We start from the raw sequence: 8509 nt of genomic DNA on the forward strand, positions 1-8509 counted from the left end.
GGGAGTGTAGAGTTGGGGGTGAGGGGGGGCGGTCAGGATGGAGGAGAGACCAGAGACTCCAGTGTAGGTGGGAGGCAGGGCACTTCCTAGGGACTGGCTCCTGAAGGGAGGTTGAGGGTTGGATGGGCGCAGGAGAAGGTCATTCTGTGATGGGGAAAGGAGGTGTACAGGAGGTGAAATTCAAGAGAAGTGAGGGATTCGGGAGTGAGAGGGACAGTCAAGGGCCTTGTGGGAGAGCCAGCTGAGAAGACACTGCAGAGCTGAGTTGGGTGTGCCTCCCCGGACAAACCACAGGATGGCCCTCTGACCCAATGCACCCCTGGGCCAGTTTCCAGTAAGAAGCCAGCCCTGCAAGGAGGGAAGTAAGTGTAGTCACACCACTGCCCTTTGAGATGTCCAGTAAGTCTTAGAGACAGCTGTGGTGTAATAGAAAAAAAGCATGGATTTGGGGTTCTCACAGTAAAGTTAAATCTCAGCTGAACCACTTCCTAGTTGTGTGACCTTGGTCTAGTTACTTAATGTCTCTGAGCTCAGTTTCCTCCTCCATAAGATCAAGTTCAAAATGCACCTCTCTTGCAAGAGATGGTGCAAAAAAAAAGAGAGAGAGAGAGAGAGATGGTGCAGATTCAGCAAGATAAAGGCCTTGGGGTGGGGGGTGGGGAGGGCACTCAATTTGGTTGGTTTCCCTTTCTTTCCTCTGAGGTCAAGATGGAATGATAAAGTGGGACCGGATGGGGCCACCCCTCAGCCTAAAGGAAAGCACTTCGACAGCTCTGCAAAAGCTTTGGGAAGGGTCAACCTGACTGACATCTCCCCTCCCCCAATTGAATCAGCTGGCAAAATGGGAAAGGGCTGTGAGGATCCCTCATTCCAGTTTCGTCACCAGTCCCTCTTCCTTTCCGCCAAACATGTTTGACTTCTTCCCGTGGATTTGCTGTGGCCTGAGTGTGAACTTTGGAGTCAAATAAACTTGTATTTGCATCCTGGCTCCGCCTCTTCAGAGCAGAAATGAAATAGATTTGTTAACTTCCCTGAATCCTGGCCCAGGAGGCAAATCCATACACGAGCACAGGCCCCACAGAGCTATCCTATGGCGGAAGAGCCAGTTCACTTTCAAGTTCAACAGCATTCGTTCATTCATTCCCTCACTCAAATAGTTACTGAGCACCTACTAAGTGCTTGGCACCCTTCTGGATGCAGGAGTTGAAGGGGTGAGGAGACCACCTTGGTTCTTGCCTGGTGGGATCAATAAATAAGCAGGATAATTTGACACTGGCTTAAGGGCAATGAATGTTTGATGGAGGAGACAGCGTGGGTTGGGGATGATGGAGAGACACAGAGGGCCCAACGGCTTAAGGGACAGCCAGAAGGTCAAGGTGACAAGACCAGTGAGGAGGGTTGTATGAGAGGAAGGGGCCCGATTTGGTAGGGTGTTGTAGGGAAGAGGTTTTATTACATGAGTTTGGATTTTATTATATGAGCAATGTGGACCCAATGATAGATTTTAAAGTAGGGGAGTAACACGACTGAGCAAAAGTCAAGAGACCAGTGCAGAGGCTTTGTACAGTGGGGTCATTGATGATGGGCCTGGGCCCCAGCGGACAAGGGACAGCCACGTGGCAGTTTTGGTGATGGCGCTGTTTGGGGAGAGCAGAGGCCCCAGGGGAAAATGGACCTGATCATCAAGTACAGCTGAAACACGGGGAAATGCTGGTGCTCTGCTGAGGTAGGGAGGGCCAGGGAGAGGGGCAGACTGGGGGTGGTGCTCAGGAGCTGTATTTTGGACAAGCTGAGGTTAGGACATCCATGAGATGGGGAGATGTCAAGTTGGCGTTTGGAGCCATGTTTTAAAGACAAAGTCACTGAGGCTCAACCCTGAAGAACTTTCCCAGAGTCTGACCCCCAGTACTGGGGTTCCAGTCTGAGGACCTCCAAAGCCTTGGGCACCAGACAGCCTCCCCTTTCAGCAGACTCTAGGGAAGGAACTCATGAGAGAAGAATCTGCGGGTTTTAGGATGGGGGGAAATTTAGGAGGAGCCCCTTCCCTGCCAGGTAGGCTCAAGTGCCAGCTTTGCCAGGCTGGGCTACTTGTCCCTACCTTGGGAAAATGGAGAAAAGAAGGCAGGCTGGAGACCCCTGGATGTGGGGAACAGGGCTCAGGATTTCTGGCTGTGTTCGATGACACAAGACCACCACACTAGCTCAATGCAAAGTTGGGTTAGTCACCAGAAGTCCCAAGCTTAAGCAAATTTATGGGTAGAACGAGCTCTGCTCCCAGGATCCGGGATCCGCTGGGAGAGGAAGGGCCTCTCCTCCCTCCACCCTGCTTCCTCCCCTCCCCCAGCCTCTCTACTTTGAGCTGACAGTTTAGAGAAGCTGGTGTGAAATAGTTTGAAACTCAGAGGTCTGGGCGGTCCCCCAGGGCAGAAAACAGGAAGCCAAGATTAAAGGCAGATTTCCAGCAAAGTCCCCTTCGACTTCCTGCAGAGCAGGTGCTCAGGCTGAGCTCACTGACAGCAGCTTCCCTTGCTGGCAGCACCTCTGGGTGGCTCTGCAGAGGCTGGCCCTCCTGCTTTAGGAGCCCATCTTCAGTCTTATCATCACCATCCCCACTGGGAGCTAGGAATTCCCGCCAGGCCCTTGGGGGAGTGAGCATCCTCTGAAAGAGGCTGTGGACGAGTGGTCACTGGTGAGGACGCCTGGTGGTGGCACCAACAGGAACCGGCACCTAAGGACATGGGGGAGGCAGGGAGACCAGGTGGAGAGGACATGGGCTTTGGTATCACTCAGGCCTGGTGTGAATGCCACTTCCTTGTTGTAGGGTGGATCAAGAGGTAGATGCAATGGAAAAAGGGCCTCCCTGGAAGGTGGCTGGGGAGACTGAATCAGCACTAGGGGCTGAGAGGCCTAGGGAAGGGCAGGACCAGGAGAAAGCAAGTGACCACAGTGGCTATCTCAACATCAGGGACCACTTGGTAGGGTGGCCCGGCTGATAGCCATAGCTGCTAAAGGCTCAGGGGACCAGGGGCCAGGATGGGCCTCCCCTGAGACCTCTTTCCCTTCCTGACCCACGGCGGCTTTTGTGGGCTCTATCAAGCAAGAAGCTATACCTACCTCATGCAGAGGCAAAGCCTTGACCTTCCAGATAAGCCCTATGCTCTCCTCAAGGGGCCTGAGTCCCCACCCTCACAAAGCTGTCCTTGAGCGAAAGCATTACCCACCTGAACCTAGAGTCATCACATATTGCAAATCTCCCTCTTTCGGCTTGTTTATCCAGAATAGGTGGCACTGGCCCAGGAGATCCAGTTTCCAGGGACAGACTGGCTCCTGACTTTGGACAAGTTCTCCCCTTGTCCTCGGTTCCCCCTCTTATCTGTACTAAAGGGTTGCACCTGATGATCTCCTGTAGCTCTGATTCCTTGTGAACAGGTGGAGGCCCTGGGCATGAGCGGGGTGGGCAGCTGCCAATGGCCTCCAACTTCCGTCCCCCTGGGACCAGGGAACTACCATTTCTGAGCATCCACAATGTTGCTGTTGTTCAGTTGCTAAGTAGTGTCTGACTCCTTACAATCCCATGGACTGCAGCCCACCAGGCTTCCCTGTCCTTCACTGTCTCCTGGAATTTGCTCAGATTCATGTCCATTGGGTTGGTGATGCCATCCAACCATCTCATCCTCTGTTGCCTCCTTTTCTTCCTGCCTTCAATCTTTCCCAGCATCAGGGTCTTTTCCAATGAGTTGACTCTTCACATCAGGAGGCCCAAGTATTGGAACTTCCACTTCAGCATCAGTCCTTCTAATGACTATTCAGGGTTGATTTCCTTTAGGATTGACTGGTTTGATCTCCTTGCTGTCCAAGGGACTCTCAATAGTCTTCTCCAGCACCACAGTTTGAAAGCATCAACTCTTTGGCACTCAGCCTTCTTTATGGTCAAACTCTCACATCCATACATGACTACTGGAAAAACCATAGATTTGACTATATGGACCATTGTCTGCAAAGTGATGTCTTTGCTTTTTAATACATTGTCTAGGTTTGTCAAAGCTTTTCTTCCAAGGAGCAAGCATCTTTTAATTTCATGACTGCTGTCACATGTGCCTGATACTTTGTTATTATTATTGATGACGATGCTAACATTTACTGGACACTTACTATGCACAAGCATTTAAAATGTCAGATTAATGTCTCTTCTCTACTGTAATAGTTTGCTTTAGGGGAATTTTTAAGGAAGCTTCTTTATTTCTACTATGATAGTAGCAGAAATCTTGGTAGTGATGATTTGGTGGCTTTTTGGCTTTAGTGGTATTAGCGGTGGTGGTGACCCAACCAAAGGCCACTGGAAGCTAGAGGACCTCTCTCTTGTGGCCTGAGGCAGCCTGTATATAGGGCCTCCCCAACCACAACACAGGAGTTAATTGGCTGGTCTCCTGACTTCGAAGGTCATGGGTCTGGGCTCCCCAGTTCATAGTCCCTCTGGAGTAGGCAGATGCAGAGCTAAGTTCATGGCATGAATTGGTCAAGGAATCTGGGATTTCTGCAAATTGTCTGGTGTCCTCCCCATGGCACGTGTTTCTTTTCTCTGGGGTCCCTGGCTTTGGAATGTTCTGTCCATAGATGCTAAACAGGGTGATGAGAGTTATTGCTGCTAGGAGGGATGTGCAGGTGTATGCAGGTACATAGCAGAGAAGCCCTCCTCACCTGAGCTCTCAGGTGAGCTCTGCAGGAAGAGAGGTGCTTGGAAGGCAGGCCGAGGGAATAATAGAAGCAGAGGCTCTGCAGCTGAAAGGGGCTGAGCTTTGGGAGAAGCAGAAAGAGGCCAGGATGGGCTGAGGGGCAGGGTGTGGGGGGCTGCGTCAGGAGGAGAGGCCAGTGACCAGAGTCTGCAGGGCCTCCTGTGTCCGCCTTGGGGCAGAGGGACCCTGCTCTTTGAGGGTTTCCTCATAGCCTCAGCTGTGTGTTTGCATTTTTAAAAGGTCACTTCTGCTCGTGGATGGAGAACTGACTGACTTATTGTCCTCCAGGAAGCGGCACTAGCCTTCCCCAAATCCCAAGCCTGGACTGCTCCCCTCTGCAGGGCCCCTCAGTGGGCCCTCTTCTCAGCTTTGTAGCCTTGACTGCTCGCTTTGTGTGGGTTTTCTGGTCTGCCGCTGGAGGCTGCAACATGGTGCTCAGATGTTGGCTGCATGAATGAGTGACACGAATTTTTTTGGGGGGGACAGCCACACCCCATGTCATGTGGGACCTTAGTTCTCCCACCAGGATGGAACCCATGCTCCCTGCAGTGGAAGGCAGAGTCTTAACCACTGGACTGCTGAGGAAGCCCATGACATGAATTTTAATAAGTAGCAATAATAGTTAACACTAATGTAAGGGTTACAATAAGCCAGACACTGTCCAAAGCATTTTACATATCTTGAAAGTGTGAAATTGTTAGTCATTCAGCTGTGTCCGACTCTTTGCAATCCCATGGACTGTTGTAGCCTGCCAGGTGCTCTCTGTCCATGGAATTCTCCAGGCTAGGATATTGGAGTCGGTTGCCACTTCCTATATTTCAGGGGGTCTTCCTGACCTAGGGATCCAACCTGGGTCTCCTGCATTGCAGGTGGGTTCTTTACCATCTGAGCCACCAGGGAAGCCCCTTTTAAAGATTATCCTGGATTACCCAAGTGGGAGCAATGCAAGAACACTGGAGTGAGTTGCCATTTCCTACTCTAGGGGATCTTTCCAACCCAGGGATTGAACCAGCATCTCTTATGTCTTCTGCATCGGCAGGTGGGTTCTTCATCACTAGCACCAGCTGGGAAACCTCTTTACGTGTCTTAAGTGTCAATTAATCCTTGTGATGTATTCGAGAAGTAGGTACCATTACTCTCTCCATTTTGCAGAAAAGAAAACTGAAGGGAATTCCATGAGTGAACTTAGTCACCAGACCCTGGGTAGGGGACAGAGAATTCGGGATGCCATTGTGCCTTTCTAACCCAATTGACTTAAACAGCTTCTCCGTTAGAGTCCTGGTCACACTCCCGCCCAGCGGTGTGACCTAAAGGAAAGGTCACAGAAACTTTCTGAGCCTCACTTCCCTCATCGCTAAGATGAGAGGCTCACCTCCCTTGTGATGCTAAATAGGGATGAAGGAGAGTTCACCACTTAGCGCAGTGCTGTGGCCCCAGGCACTCTTGCACTCACTGGTGGTGAGATGAATATTTTTCTCTGATTCAGGAAACAAGCTGTGTAGTCCCGGCTGTCTCCTGCTGCCCTCTGAGTGTTCAATCCAGCTTCCCGAGGCTTTTGTCTATTCCCGAGCCTACAGTTTCAAAATGGCTCATGAACCGTAACCCTCCTGCATCCATTCATCAAATACTGGAGATGTACGTACTTACTACTTCTCAGGTACCAGGGCTTCCCAGGTGGCACTAGTGGTAAAAACCCGCCTGCCAATGTGGGAGATATAAGAGATGAGGGTTTGATCTCTGGATCGGAAAGATCCCCTGAAGAAGGAAATGGCAAACCAGTCCAGTATTCTTGCCTGGAAAATCTCATGGACAGAGGATGGTCCATAGGGTGGCAAAGAGTCCATAGGGTGGCAAAGAGTCGGAACGAGAGTCTCTTGGTAACCGGAGTCCTAAGAAAGCCTCTTAAAGTTTGGTGTTTCCCCTTCAAGGCTACCTTTGAAGCCCTTCACCTGACAAGTGTCGTCTTTGAGCTGGACCAACCTCCACCCAGAGGTTCCCAGGCTCAGCCTCATGGATTGGAAGCCCAGTTGGTGTTGTTTTGGCTTCCTCCTGGGAACTGTTTGGGGAAAGCTGAAAAGGGGTTTTGGGTCTTCACAGTATAAAAGTTGGAAACTTGGCCTAGATTGAGGGTGGGCAAGGAGTTGGAGCAGGAGGCTGGCCTGGCTGGGGCTGCAAACAGCTGGGTGCTGGTGAGCCTCAGGTCAAGCTTTTGCAAATCACATGCAAATCTTGCCAGGTGCTGTACCTGTAAATAAACCACTGTGTGTGTGTCTGAGATCAGGGAGCTGACTAAAGGGTGTGGTGAAACTGGGCAGCGAGGAGATCCTCCTCGAGCTGAGGAGATTTTAGAAGCTGAGACCGAGATGGGGCCCCAGGGGACCTGGAGGGACATGTCCCTATCCTTTGGCTTTTCTGCAGAGTGGGTGGCTAGGTGGGGAGTCCCTGTCCTGCCTCTCCATGGGGCACACAGAGCTTGTAGCAGTAAATGCATGTTGAATGAGTAAATGGGCAACTGAATTCTCCATGGGGTCTCTGGCTACCATTCCTGCTGGAGGTCTCAGGGTTCCAGTCCCAAGAAGAAGGCTCTTGCTTGCCTTCCTGTTGTCCTTCCCCTAAGCCCATCTTCTTAGACCCCAGCTCTTAACCACTGGGTCTCCAGGGGTACTCTTCTGACATAGAGGTAGCCCCCTGGAGCTCCAGGTCACATCTCTTTCCAGCTGAAGCCAGTTCAGCTGGTAGAGATAGTCCTCTTGTCTTCAGAGACTCCTCTCCCCCTGTCTGAGGCCATGGAACTCCAATCTCAGCTACAGGCAGGGTGGCCGGCCCTGCCCGCCTCCCCCAGTCCTCCACCCATGTGGCCAGTCAGCGGTGAGTGTGGCAATCTCAGAGGAAAGGCAGCCTGTCTGAGTCTTGAGTGCCTGATGGAGGTTGGAGCGATAGGACCAAAACTTGAGAGGAGCTGGCTACATCCTTCATGGTGCAGAAAGAATGTGAGGCTTCAGGTCAGCTAGGGCGAGGGTGTGGCAGAAAGGGGAGCAGTACCACAAATACCAGGGACCCTTGGAGGTTATTTTCAGTTGCAGCTGGGAGCCAAGAGGCTGGGGACAGCATCCTGTTCAAACCGCACTGGAGGCCTGATGCTGGCTGTCTCCTTGTGGTTATCTTCTTTGAGATTCTGTTATTTTGGTGAACACGTTTATTTTTTGCTTGTTAGCCGGAGGACGGTTTTTGTTGTTTGTGACTCAGAACCCTGCCCCATGCCCCCTGACCCCGCCCTCATCGTGGCGGCTGGAGGATGAGGTAAGGTCCTGCGTGGGAAGTGCCAGATTCATAGCAGCGATTAGACAAAGGCCATTGTCTTCCCCACGCATTCCCCGCCATGACTACTCGCCTTCTGCCCTCTTGTAGAATTTGGTCTCTAATGATGCTGGCCTGTGGTCTTATCCGGTCTGAGGGGGAATAGCGCCTCCTGGTGGCCAGAGTGCAGATCCCAAGGGGAAGGGAAAGGGGACAGGGCTTCAGGCAGAGCAAAGTCTCAAGGTTCTGGCCGACAGCCCCAGGGCAGCCCGTAGAGCAGGAGTCTGCTATGGAAAAGCTGGCTGCTCGAAGCCTGGGCTGGACACTGTCCCGGGTTCAACTGGCGCCATAGCCACAGCTGACCCCTACCAACTGAGAGTGTCACAGGGCGGGCTCTGAGTAGGGCAGGCCAGAGTAGATGAGGACAGATGATCCATAGCGACTAGAAATGGAGGAGAAAAAGCCATGTCTGGAAAGCA

Source organism: Bison bison, unplaced genomic scaffold (genome assembly GCF_000754665.1).
Source record: "Bison bison bison isolate TAMUID 2011002044 unplaced genomic scaffold, Bison_UMD1.0 scf7180017864181, whole genome shotgun sequence".
Taxonomy (NCBI): Eukaryota; Metazoa; Chordata; class Mammalia; order Artiodactyla; family Bovidae; genus Bison; species Bison bison.